General features: G+C 35.1%; 1 protein-coding gene across 7 annotated transcripts in view; it reads right to left on the reverse strand.

Moving 5' to 3' along the window:
* Positions 1 to 14,441, reverse strand: part of WDPCP (WD repeat containing planar cell polarity effector) — a 466,454-nt gene that overhangs the window by 380,858 nt on the left and 71,155 nt on the right. The window lies entirely within an intron of this gene.

The following is a 14,441-nucleotide window of genomic DNA, read 5'->3' on the forward strand; positions in this document are numbered from 1 at the left end:
TAATCTCGCCTTGTAGTAGTTTAACTTCCGTAAGTCTATATGCCCTTCCCAAGTCGTCCTAGCTGGCCTGGGCTTGTTGTAAATAGTTGGTTCCATCAGGCAGCTTTATAAAACGTCAACACATTAAACAATTCACACAATGTACAAGGAAAGTATTGTACTTTTAAAATAAAAGTTTGTTTCCTCTTGTGAAATCAAGTTAATCATTTGGGAGAATCTGCTTAAAAGAAATGAGAGAGTTTTATGTTCTCTAGAAAAGAATTGAAAGCGTATTTCATCTCTTTTCCCACCTTTTATTCCATTTTGAGCAAGACCTAGAGATAAATGTTTTATGTATGACAAAAAAAAACATTAAGGATGCAAACCTGCAAACTCTAATAGTCATATAAGCCTGTGAGATTCCCAAAAGCTGTTCTGTATTTTTAATATCTGAAAATAATCAAATAATTTTATGTTAAATACAAATTTTCCAAGCTCCCTAGTATATCCCCTCTAAAATTTTAAACAAATACTTGATATGAAAAATAGCATTTTATCCAAATATCAAATATTATACTGAGTATTTGAATAGCAAACACAAACAGTCCTAATCCCAATCACAGACTATGTTGTGAAATGTTAATGTATTTAAATTTTTTAATTATACATGGAATTAACTGAAATACTCCACTTTAAACAATTAGTTATTAATATTTCAGTCATATTAAATAACAAGAACACATGAACAAGTGAAACTCAATGCAGGAAATTTTCAGAAGCAAATTACACAATGTGGGAAGTCTATTTTGAGCTTTTGGAAAATGTTAAGGGAAAACAGTCTAGTCTACACAGATTTTCATAGAAAGCGCTAAATAGCTCTTTTAAGGAAAATACTAAATGATGATGCTATAGTAACACAAAAGTATGAGGAAATATACAGTTATATTTATACCTCTTGATCAGATCAGGCTAAATTAATGAAGCACACTTAATTAACAGTCATGCTTTCATAATACTTTCAGTGAATAATACCAGGTATTAGATTATTGAAAATCCTTATCTAAGTTTTATACCAATTTTCAGCATTATCATTACTGAAAATGAATTAAAATAAATATCACATATTAATATTCTGAAAATAACTCAGAAAGTCAATCACTTGGCTTATATTGCCTACAGACAGAGTAAGGCTCTGTTCTGGAAGGATGAAGAACCAGGATGTAAATACATATTGCAAACTATATCCATAATAGCCACTTAGGGAAAATGCCCTCTCCAACAACCCTACTACAAGGGGAGCAAGCCATAGGATATTCCATGAAAAGGAATGTGTTCTGAAAATCATGACTCCATACATATACCTGAGTGGGCTGGGAATGGGCACCTGACATAGTCTGAAGATTGGTAAGCAAACTATGAGGGTTCTGGTAGAGGAAGCTCTGACCAAGCAACAATGCTGAGAACCTCCCATGTCTCTCTCCCTCTCTCTCTTTTTCTCAGCAATTATGGATATACCAGACAGTTAAGAGTAAGAAGAAAAGCAGAAAGACTTAAAAAGAAGCCAGGTTATTGGTGGATCTGTGAACTCCTAAAGCTAGATGGACAAGATAACCAAGAATCCATAATCTTCTGAGATTCCAGAATGGCCTATCATTTCTATTCTCCATGAGACTCACATAATTGTCCTATTGTTCCTCTTCGGGGAAAGGGAGTGTGGGACTAAAATCTCACAGTTTGTCTTTCCCTAGGTTCCGAGAGGTCTTCCCAGCTCCTTTTTTTATTCATACCCTCTGCCTATTTTGTAATCTTGCTAACTCCAGGTAGTGTCAGAACTGAACTGAATTGTAGGATACCCATTTGGTGTCCACAGAGAACTGGATAATTGTTTGGTGTAAAAAACATGTACATTTGGTGTCAGAAGTGTTCATAGTAAGAATAGATGATACACTGATAGATAAGGGAAAACAAACTTACAGCAGAAGGGCATCTAATAAATGTTGAAAAATGACAGACTTTGAAGACCATTTTACTTTCATACTAATAACTGATTCAAGAAAAAAATTAGCAGTGAAAGCTAAAACTATTGGTTAAATTTTGATGAGAAACTGGATCTTAAGATACAAAGTATGTCACCACTGATCACTTATTAATTACAAAGGGAAAAGGGCATGATCGTGTATTGAAGAAAAAATGTTGGGGTGCCTGGCTAGCATGCAACTCTTGATCTCAGGGTTGTAAATTCAAGGCTCACATTGGGTATAGAGATTACTTAAAAAATAAAATATTTTAAAAAAAAATGTTGAGGCACCTAGGTGGCTCAGTTGGTTGAACGCACCAAACTCTTGATTTCGGCTCAGGTCATGATCTTAGGGTTGTGGGACTGAGCCCCACAAAGGGATCCACACTCAATACAGAGTCTGCTTGTCCCTCTCCCTCTGCTCCTCCCCACCCCACTCCCCACTCGCTCTCACTTTCTTAATAAAATCTTTTTTTAAAAATGTTATAGGATATTATTGAGAAAACTGGCAAAATGTGAGCATAAGAGTATACTATATAATAGTTGAGAAATAAGAAGAAATATATATATTGGTCTCTCCCTCTAGTTCCTGACAGAGAGCTCCTAAAACCCCTGTAAAAGGGGTGCTAGAAGAATCTTTTGTTCTAATATTTAGCCTTTGACCTCAGTTCCCAGCACAGAGGTTCCAAAACTCTTATAATTTCCTAAGTAATAACATACAAGGAACATATTTAGTTTGAATATTTGCGTCTTTTTTTTTTTTTAGGCAAAACTGACATATAACATTGCTTCAGTTGCAGGTATACAACATAATGATTTGATATTTATATACACTGTGAAATGATCACCACAGTTAAGTCTAGCTTTCCGCATCATATTAAGTTATATAATATGCAATACGATATTATTGACTATAGTCACCATGCCATACATTAAAATGCCACGACTTATTTATGACTGGAAGTTTGTAACTCTTGACCCTCCCTTTTCCAGTTTAACTAAACTCCCAACCCACTTCCCCTCTGGAAACCACCAGTCTGTTCTCTTCAATGAGTTTTGCTTTGTTTTGTTTTGTTTTCTAGATTCCATATATAAGTGAAATCCATGGAATCTCTTTCTGCCTGATATATTTCACTTAGTATAATATCCTCAAGTCAGTCCCTGTTGTAACGAATGGTAAGATTCCATTCTTTTTTATGACTGAGTAGCATTCCACTGTACACATACATACCACTTCTTCTTTATCCATTCACCCATCAATGAACACTGGTTGTTTCCATATCTTGACTATGTGAATAATGCTGCAATGAACATAGAAGTGCATGTATCTTTTCAAATTACTGTTTTCGTTTTCTTCAGATAAATACCTAGAAGTGAAATTGCTGGATTGTATGGTAGTTCTATTTTTAGTTTTTTGAGGAACCTCCATATTGTTTTCCATAGTAGCTGCATCAATTCACATTCCCATCAACATTGCATGAGGGTTTTTTCTCCACATCCTTGCCAACACCTGTTATTTCTTATCTTTCTGATAATATTCATCCTGACAGGTGTGAGGTAATATCTCATTGTGGTTTTGATTTGCATTCCCCTGATGATTAGCGTTGAGCATCTTTTCATGTACCTGCTAGCCATCTTTTTTCCATTTGGAAAAAAGGTCTATTCATACCCTCTGCCTATTTTGTAATCAGATTGTCTTGGGTTTTTTTGTTATTGAGTTGTAGGAGTTCTTTATAGATTTTGGATATTAAACCATAATTAAATATATGACTTGCAAATATGTTCTCCCATGTATGTGGTTGCCTTGTTGTTTTGTTGATGATTTCCTTCGCTTACCAGAATCTTTTTGTTTAATATAGTCTCATTTGTTTATTTTTGCTTTTGTTGCCATTGCATTTGGAGTCAGACCCCCCAGGCCAAAAAAAAACTCTAAGAGTGATGCTGACTACCTGTCTTCTCCAACAAGTTTATGGTTTCTGGTATTACATTCAAGTCTTTAATCCATTTTTTTGATATCTTAAATCCATTTTGAGTTACTTTTTGTGTAAGGTAAGATAGCGATCCAGTTTCATTCTTTTGCAAATAGCTATCCAGTTTTCCCAGCACCATTTATTGAAGAGACTGTCTGTCCCTATGGTATATTTTTGCCACTTTTGTCATAAATTGGTCATATATACACAGATTTATTTGGGGGCTCTCTATACTATTTCACTGATCTATGTGTCTGTTTTTATGCCAATACTACACTATTTTAATTACTATAGCTTTGTAATACAGTTTGAGATTGGGGAGTGTGATACACCCTCAGCTTTGTTTTTTCTCAAGATTCCTTTGGCTATTCAGAATCTTTTATGGCTCCATAAAAATTTTAACATTGTTTTTTCTATTTCTGTGAAAAATGCCATTGGAATTTTGAGAGGGATTATACTGAATCTACAGTTTGGGGTGATAAAAACATTTTAACAATACTAACTCTTCCAATCCATGAGCATTGAATCTCTTTCCATTTATATGTATTGTTGTCAATTTCCTTCATCAATGTCTTGTAGATTCCAGTATACCCGTTTTTGACCTCCAAGGTTAAATTTATTCCTAGGTATTTTATTCCTTTGATGCAAACTCCTTTTTTCTGATAGCTCATTGTAAGTGTATAAGAATGGAAATGAGTTTAGTATATTGATTTTTGTATCCTGCAACTTTATTGAATTTGTTTATTAGTTCTAAAAGTTTTTGGTGAAGACTTTAGAGTTTTCTATATATTAATTCATGTCATCTGTAAATTTTTACCTTTTCCTTTGCAATTTCAATGCCATTTATTTCTTTTTCTTGCCTGATTGCTCCAGCTAGGACTTTCAATACTATGTTGAACAAAAGTGGTAAGAGTGGGCATCCTTGTCTTTTTCCTGATCTTGAAAGAAAAGCTTCCATCTTTTTCACCACTGAGTATGATGTTAACTGTGGGTTTGTTATATGTGACCTTTATTATGTTGAGGTACATTCCATCTATACCTGTTTTGTTGAGAGTTTTTATCATAAATGGATCTTGAATTTTGTCAAGTGCCTTTTTTCCCTACAACTATTGAGATGATCACATGATTTTTATCTTCCATTTTGTTAATGTAGTATATCACATTGACTGATTTGCAGATGTTGAACCACACTGCATTCCTAGAATAAATCCCACTCAATCATGGTGTATGACCTTTTTTTTTTTTTAATGTATTGCTGAATTCAGTTTGCTAATCTTTTGTTGAGAATTTTTGCATCTATGTTCTTTACGGATATTGGCTGGTAATTTTCTTTCTTTTCTCTCTCTTTCCCTCTCTCTCTCTTTCTCTCTCTTTTATGGTGTCCTTGTCTGGTTTTAGTATCAGATAATGCTGGCCTCATAAAATGAGTTTAGAAGCATTCCCTCCTCTTCAATTTTTTGGAACAGTTTGAGAAGGATAGGTATTAAATCTTATGAATGTCTGGTAGAATTGACCAGTGAAGCCATGTAGTCCTGGGCTTTTGTTTGTTTGAAGGTTTTTGACTACTGATTCAATCTTGCTGGTAATTGGTCTATTCAGATTTTCTATTTCTTCATGATTCAGTCTTGGAAGATTATATGTTCCTAGGCATTTATCCATTTTTTCTAGGTGAATATTTGGCCTTTGACTCTGGTTTCTGATACAGGACTCCTAAGTCCCTTGAAATTTTCTGGACGGTAGGAGTGGTTTTTGTTCTAATGAGGTGGGCTCTTAGATCAAGGCTGGTCACAAGAAGACAAAACCATGATTAAAAGCTTGGAATTTTCATTCCTATCCCCCCATTCTCTAGAGGGGAAAGGAGCTAGAAATGGAGTTAATAAATGATCATGCCTACGTGATAAAACCTCCATAAAGAATCCCAATACTATGGGGATCAGAGAGCTTTCAGACTGGTGAACACATCTGTGTACCAGGAAGGTGACGCACATCAATTCCATAGAAATAAAAGCTCCAGCACTCAGGACCCCGCCCCAAGACCTTGCTCTATGTATCTCTTTATCTGGCTATTCATCTGTATCATTTATCATATCCTTTATTATATAAAACACTGGCACACATAAATAGGTGTTTCCTTGAGTTCTGTGTGCTGGTCTGGCAAAAAAAGCAAATATGCCTCTGATTTGCAGCCAAGTTGGACAGAAGTTAGAGGTAACCTAGGGATGTACCACTTGCTACTGGCACTGAAGTGAGGGGCAGTCTCAACGGACTAGGGTCTTAACATGTGGGATCTGACATTATCTCTAGGTAGACAGTGTCAGAATTGGGTGAAATTGTAGAACATCCAGCTGGTGCTGAAGAATTATTTGGTGTACTAAAAATCCCCATACATTGGATGACCAGAAGTGTCAGAAGTGAAGTGTTGTATGAATAGCAAAGGAGAAATATACAAGGAAGACTAAGTTTTTTCCTACATGACAGTATACAATCACGTTAAATTATCTGAATTTTATATTATTTGGTGGTTATGGGAAAGAACATCCCTATTCTTAGAAAATATTCATTGAAGAATATTGGAGTAAAAAAAGAGCAAGATGTCTGCAATTTAGTATCAAATGGTTCAGAAAAAGTAACATTTGGAGAGAAAGTACAGAAAGAGAGAGAACAAGTGTTAACAAAGCAAATGTGACTAGATGTTAACTGGTAAATATAGATGAGAGGTCTCAGAAGTTCTTACATTATTCTTACAATTCTTCAGCAAATTCCAACTATTTTTTTTAAAAGATATTTAAAAATAGCTGAGCTTTCAAGAAAAAGTTCATATTTACCAAAAAGAAAGTACAGCAAAGGAAAAGATCAACAAAACTAAAAGACAACATACTGAATGGGAGAAAATATTTGCAAATGATATATCTTATAAAAGGTTAGTATCCAAAATATATAAAGAACGGATACAACTCAATACCCAAAAAACAAATATTCAATTAAAAAATGGGCAAAAATCATGAACAGACATTTCTCCAAAGAAGACATACAGATGGCCAACAGGCACATGAAAAGACACTCAACATCACTCATCATCAGGGAAATTCAAATGAAAACTACAATCAGATATCACCTCACACCTGTCAGAATGCCTAAAATCAAAAACACAAGAAACAACAAGTGTTAGAGAGGATGTGGAGAAAAAAAGAACCCTTGTGCCCAGTTAGGAGTGCAAACTGGTACAGCCACTGTGGAAAACAGTGTGGAAGTTTCTCAGAAAGTTAAAAATGGAACTATTCTACAATCCAGTAATCACATTACTGGGTATTTACCCCAAAAATTCAAAAACACTAATTCAAAGAGATACATGCATTCCCTATGTTTACTGCAGCATTATTTACAATAGCCAAACTATGGAAGCAGCCCAAGTATAGATGAATAAAGAAGAGGTGGTATAAATAGTCAATGGAATATTAATCAGTCATAAAAAAGAATGAAATCTTGGCATCTGCAATAACATGGATAGAGTATAATGCTAAATAGAATAATTCAGAGAAAAATAAATACCATATGATCTGACTTATACGTGGAATTTAAGATACAAAACAAGCAAAGGGCAAAAAAGAGAGAGAGACAAACCAAGAAACAGACTCATAACTCTAGAGAATGGACCGATATTACCAGGGGGGCAAGTAGGTGAGGGGCATTAGGGGCGAAACAGGAGATGGGGATTAAAGAGCACACTTATCATTATAAAAAAAAAATAAAGAAAAATAATTTAAAAAAAGAACAAACTCATGCCAATACACTTTGAGTCTCCAAGTTCTGGATTTATTATGTAAATTGTTTAAACAACCTCATTTTACCAAAAGAGATTTTAGTCACCACTATTCTATAGAACTTCCTTACACAACAGGGTACTTCCGTAAGGAGGTGCCCTGTTCAGGGGTCAGGATCACCCTACTCATCAGGGGTGGACAACAGCACAGACCCTAAAGGGACAACCAGGCCCAGATAGCCTTAATCCTTAGTAAAAAACAAAACACAGTTTCTTAACAGTCAGATTTATAACTAATGAGGCTCCACCTTATGTAACAAACTCACCAGGGAAAAGGTGACTTTTCTGAAGATATCCAGCCAACTGGTTTGGAAAATTAAAAAAAAAAAAGAGTAAACCAAGTGCCCCCGTTCCATCCCATTCCAGGCTGGTAAAGCAGGAGAAATAAGAAGGGAAAAAAACTGTTAAAACAAGAAGAAATAAAATGAAAAATAAAAATAACCATGGGCTGGATCAGAAATAAAAAAAGTCAAAACAAGCAAAAATGACTTTTTGGTAAGAATGGTATTACATAATACAGCACCTATAACATGGAAAGCCACTTTGCACTACAAATCACTTTTCCACAAAGAATTAAAAGCAGAACAAACACAAAAATCAATTAAGGTCCAAAGAAGGGTTCCATTACCCCCTTGAAGGGTTTGTTCTTATCCAAACACCGGCTAATGCAGGTACTGTCAGGCTACTATGTAGAGGCTATTTTTTATTCTCACTTGAGCTTGTCTGTTTGGAAAGTGATTTCCCCATTTTAGTTCACAAGGAAAGGTTAAACTAAAGGAGTAGAATGTTCTTCCACCTAGAAAATAATCCAATCCATCCCAGTACCTAAGGCTGATGGGGCCTTCTGTGGGCACATCAGTCTCCAAGGAGCTCTCCTGGCTGTAGTAAGGACCAGGTGTTGGGTTGTGGGTGAGGCCAAACCTCCCAAGAAAAGCACTCACCATTTCCAACAGCTCCCAAGGCAAACATGGAGAAAAACAGCACAACGCTTGGCCCATAGGGAGAAAAAAATAGCTGAGCTTGCAAGAAAAAAGAGTTCTTGTTTACCAAAAAGAAAGTACGAACTAAAAACTAAACTGTAGGCATACTGAAGCTGTGTTAGGAGAGAGAAGGTATGATACAGAATAGGGAAAATCAGGAGGAGCCAGGAAACAACTTGGGTTGAGGAGACAGTGCTAGAAGACTGTGGAGGATAAGATGGTTAAAATTCTCTGGAGAGGAGACATCCACATAGAGGGAGAACTACAGAGATCTTCACAGGGTTCCCCTTGAGAATTTAATCGATTACTGACAGTATGTGCATTTAAGAAAATTTCACAAGACCAGGGAAAGACCAGGAGTGATTGAAGATAATAGTGCTTGGCACTCATATGGAGCTAAGAATAGTGCCTGCTCCCACCAGCCTGACAGAAAAACTTGGGAATTTACAATAATTGTATAGAGCATCCAGAAAAGTCTTGTTTACCAAAGTCTTGCCTCAGGAATGAATAATTATTAGCCCTAGGCTGAACATTACTCAGTTCTACCTATTAAATCTTAAAAGCAAGTTCTGATGGATCAAACTGTTTCCAAATAATTGCATCCCAGAATAAAGTTCAAAATTATTTATAGAGAAATAAAAATATCCAGCACCCCAAAAGATAATATTTATAGCATCTGGCATGCAGTACAAAATTACTGCATCCAAAGAAACATAAAAATATGATCCAAAATAAGAAGAAAAATCAATCTAAACCAACTCAGCTCCGACAATTATAATTAAGAGACTAGAACATTAAAATAATTATTATAATGTATTTCATAGATTCCAAAAATCTAGCAGACATGAAAGATACGAAAAAGACCCAAATCAAACTTCTAGAGATGAAAACTACAATATGCGAGATGAAAAGTACAATGAATGGAATTAACAGATTACATGTAACGAAAAAAAGAAAGGAAATAGTGACCCTGAAGAAACAGAAAAAAAACTTTACAAAATGAAACCTAGAAAGAAACAGTAATTTAAAAAATGAACAGAACGTCAGTAAGCAGTGGGACTTCAATCAGCCTACTGTACATACAATTTGCATCCTCAAAATAGTGGCAGGATGGGGGATAAGCAGACAAAATATTTGAAGAAATAATATCCAAATTTCCCCAAATTTGTTGAAAACTACAAATTCATCAATTCAAGAATCTCAAAGAACCCAAGAGCAAGAAACATGAAAAAAGTAGACCAAGGCATATTGTAATATTACTCAAAAACAGTGATAAAGAACAAAATAGACACTTACCTACAAAAAAAAAAAAAAAGATAAAGATGGCAGATAACATCAGAAACAAGACAAATGGAAAAGACAGTGGACCACCATCTTTAAAGTACTGAAAGAAAAAACTGTCAACCTAGAATTTTATACCCAGTAAAAATATCTTTCAAAATAAATGGTAATGGGGCATCTGGGTGGCTTAGTCGTTAAGCGTCTGCCTTTGGCTCAGGGCATAATCCCAGCGTTCTGGGATCGAGCCCTGCATCAGGCTCCTCTCCTGGGAGCCTGCTTCTTCCTCTCCCATTCCCCCTGCTTGTGTTTCCTCTCTGGCTGGCTGTCTCTCTCTCTAATAAACAAAATCTTCAAAAATAAATAAATAAATAAATAAATAAATAAATAAATAAATAGTAAAACAAGGACTTTTTCAGACATACAAAGCTGAGAACATTTTTCACCATCCACTCTGTGCTATAATAAATATTTTAAAAAGAAAATAAGCAGAAAAAAAATCACATCATACTAGAAATATGGATCTATACAATGAAAAGTACTAAAAATGGTAACTACATGAGTAAATATTAGATATTTTTCCTCATTATTTAAATCTCCTTAAAAGGTAATGGTTTAAACAAAATAACAATGTAGTATGTGGCTCAAGCTTATACAGAAATAAAATATATAACAACCAAAGCACAATGGCCAGGAAGAGAAAAACGCAAGTAACTTATTGAATGTTCTTATACTCTAAGTAAAGTGGTATAACATGACTTTAAGGTAGATATGAGAAAAGGATGTATGCTATTAACCCCAAAGCAGTCATGTAAATAACAAAACTCTTATCACCAATAAGTCAACAAAAGAGATAAAATGGAATCATAAAAAATTTCAATTAATCAAAAAGAAGGAAGAAAAGGAGGGAAGAGAGAACAAAGAACATATGAGACAAACAGAAAAAAAAACGGCAAGATGATAAATTTAAATCTAACCTTGAAAATTTGAATGAGATTTAAAGAAATGTAAATTTGTGTATTAAGGTAGAAGATTTATGAGAGACTTCAAAGGTGTTATTTCATAATAAAAGAAAAAGCTCTAAGCATTATGTATTTTTTATAAAGTCTCATACAAATAAGTGTGATCAGATGTATATATTTAAATATATAATAAATATTAAAAACATACAAAAGAATAAATTAAACAAATACACCTGTACCCATACATCTTAAGAAGCAGATTATCAATACTTTGAAGACCACAGTACACCCTCTCCTACTTCCCGTCAAAGAAGCCACTATCCACTACCACGACTTCTGAATTAATCATTCCTCTGCTATTCTATATGGTTTTACCAGATGTGTATGAAACCCTAAATAGGATTTTTATACACTTTTAAATTTTATAAAAATAGGGTCATATAGTATATATTATGTGATTTGTTTTCACTCAACATTGTATTTTTAATATCCATCCATATTAGTGTACGTATTTATGGTCCACTCATTTTCAGTATATTCATTCATTCTCCTATTGATGGACAAATGGGTAGAGTTTTGCTCTTAGAAACTGCTTATGAACATTCTTGTACATCTGATTGAAATGGATCTCTATAGGAGTGGAATTGTTATATTACATTTCCAGTCTTTATGGTCATTTTTGTGTTATCCTCCTTTTAATAATAAACTGAGGCTTATAGAGACCGAAAAACTTGTTCAAGATCACAAAGCTAGGCAGTAAAGTTAAAAACCAATAAATTCTATTACATCTACTTAAAAAGATCTCAGGGTTAGGTAGCTCATAGTCCTGGAAACAAGTACTTATCAAAAAGAATCCTGATATATTTTATCTTGTTTTATATGAAGTTAAGAGGCGGTTCTAGCAACTGAGTCTAGTCAATTCTACCTCTCGACCACTGACAGCAACTTGATTATATGATAAAGACATGACCATAAATTTCATCCTGTTAAAATATCCTGTACTTCACCATTCCTGAAAATCTAGTCAAATATTTTATAGTCAGGGACACCTGGGTGGCTCAGTTGGTTAAGCATCTGCCTTCAGCTTAAGTCATGATCCCAGGCTCCCTGCTCATCGAGAAGCCTGCTTCTCTCTCCACCTGCTGCTCCCCCTATGTGGGCGCACTTTCTCTCTCTCTCTCTCTCTCTCTCTCAACAAATAAATAAAATCTTTAAAAAACATATTTTTAAAAATATATTTTATATTTAAATATGCTGGGATGTATGTAGATTGTATATATACAAAATATTAAAAAATAGTAATAAAGCAGCTACCATTGTGACTACAATTTTAACTTAAATTACAAGCACTTTTATTTCTTCTACAACTAACGCTGATTTTGGAATTACTATGTTTAAGACCTGTCAAAGTGAATATAATAATCATTTTAAAAATACTCTGGGGTGCCTGGGTGGCTAAGCATCTGACTTTGGCTCACGTCATGATCTCAGGGTCCTGGGATTGAGCCCCAAGTTGGCTCTGCACTCAGCAGGGAGTCTGCTTGTCTCTCTCCCTCTGCCCCCGCTCTAGTGCACATGCATGTGCTCTCTCTCTCTCCCTCTCAAATAAATAAAATCTTTTAAAACAAATTGAAAAAAAAAATATTCTGTATTCACTTTAGAAGCCACTTGAGAATATTTGCAAAAACTGTTTTGCATGTCACCTAAACCAAATAACTTCCAAGATACCTAATACTATTCTTGCATTTAAAAAAGAGTACAACCCACACCTTTTTTAGTAGCTAAGTCAACTAGTAACTATTTAGGTCTGTATAATCCTTCAATTTAAAAAAAAATTATGTGGAGAGGACTCTGGGAAGATGGTAGAGTAGAAGAAACACCAGGTATCTGTCTCCCTACCTAGGCAACAATTACACTGGCAGAATCTGTCCTATGTAACTATTTTGGATGTCTGGAGTCAGATGAAAACTTGCAACTTCCAGAAGATGTGAATGCGCAAATTTGTTTGCTTCAGTCAATTTCAACTTTCAGCACAGTAGCAGCCAGTGGACCACTGTACCTGTGTTCCTGGAGCAGCTTTCTCATAGCCTCCTGAATTCCACCTATGTGGAATTAAAAGAACTCCATCCTTCAAATATTGATAACTGATTACTGCTTCTGTTCACAGAGGGCAAAGGGGCAGACAGCCATTCTTGTTGCACCCCCCCTTCATTGTTGCAAGCCCCTTCCCCTCTGCTGAACTGATTTCCCGAGGACTTAAACGGTCAGTGCCCATTTTCCCCCCTCTTCATTTTTTGCTTTTTTCCTCTTTGGGGAGCCAGGCACTAAAGAATAAGACATTAAAAACACTACATATACAAGGAGAATTAGAAAGTGACCAAGCATGCCCAGAGAATGGCTCACAAAAGACCTGAGCAGACATTAAGTTTATACTTCAGTCTTATCCTCAGCACAGATGCATCCTATATTTAAACAACAAACAACAACAATAACAGCAAACCCTGGGGAGAGCAGAGAATTCAATTTCCAGAGTTACCATATTATTAAATTCAAATGTCTACTGTCCAACAACAACAAAAATCACAAGGAATACAAAGAAACAGCAAAGTACAGCCCATTCAATGGTAAAAAACTAAGAGAAACTGTCCCTGAAAGAGCTAATGGCAGATATACTAGACAAAAGACTTTAAAACAACTGTCTCACACACGCCCAAAGAACCAAAGGAAGATGTAGAGAAAGTCAAGAAAATGATGTATGAACAAAATGGAAATATCAATAAAGAAACAGAAAACCTAAAATAAACCAAAAATAAATTATGGAAATGAAAAGTATAGTAACTGTAATGAAAAATTCACTAGGTAGATTCAAAGGCTGACCTGAGCATGGAGAAAAAAGAATCTGTAAACTTGGAAATAGAACAATGGAAATTACTGAGGCTCAGAAACAAAAAGAAAAAAAAAAAAACTGAAGTGAAGAGAACCTAAGGGACCTGTGGGGTACCATCAATCACACCAACATATGCATCATACGAGTCTCAGAAGCAGAAAATAAGAACAAGGGAAAGAGAATATTTGAAGCAATATTGGCTGAAAACTTCCCAAATTTAAAAAAAGACATGAAATAAACTTCTAAGAAGTTCAACAAACTCCAACTAAGATGAATTCAAAGAGACTCACGCTGACATACATTATAATCAAACTTTGAAAAGACAGAGAATCTTGAAAGCAGCAAGAGAGTGAGTCATCATGTACGAGCAATCCTCCATAAGATTATGTACAGATTTCTCATCAGAAACTTTGGAGGCCAGGGCAACCCTTTCGGGTTCCCTCCCTCTTCGGAAGTTTTGTACTATCACTCAATAAACTTTGCTTTGCTGCCCACCACTCTTTGTCTGGTCTACCTCTTCATTCTTTGGAGTGCTGAGACCAAGAACC

This window comes from Ursus americanus, chromosome 7, assembly GCF_024610735.1.
Source record: "Ursus americanus isolate L20-20 chromosome 7, mUrsAme1.1.p, whole genome shotgun sequence".
Lineage (NCBI taxonomy): Eukaryota > Metazoa > Chordata > Mammalia > Carnivora > Ursidae > Ursus > Ursus americanus.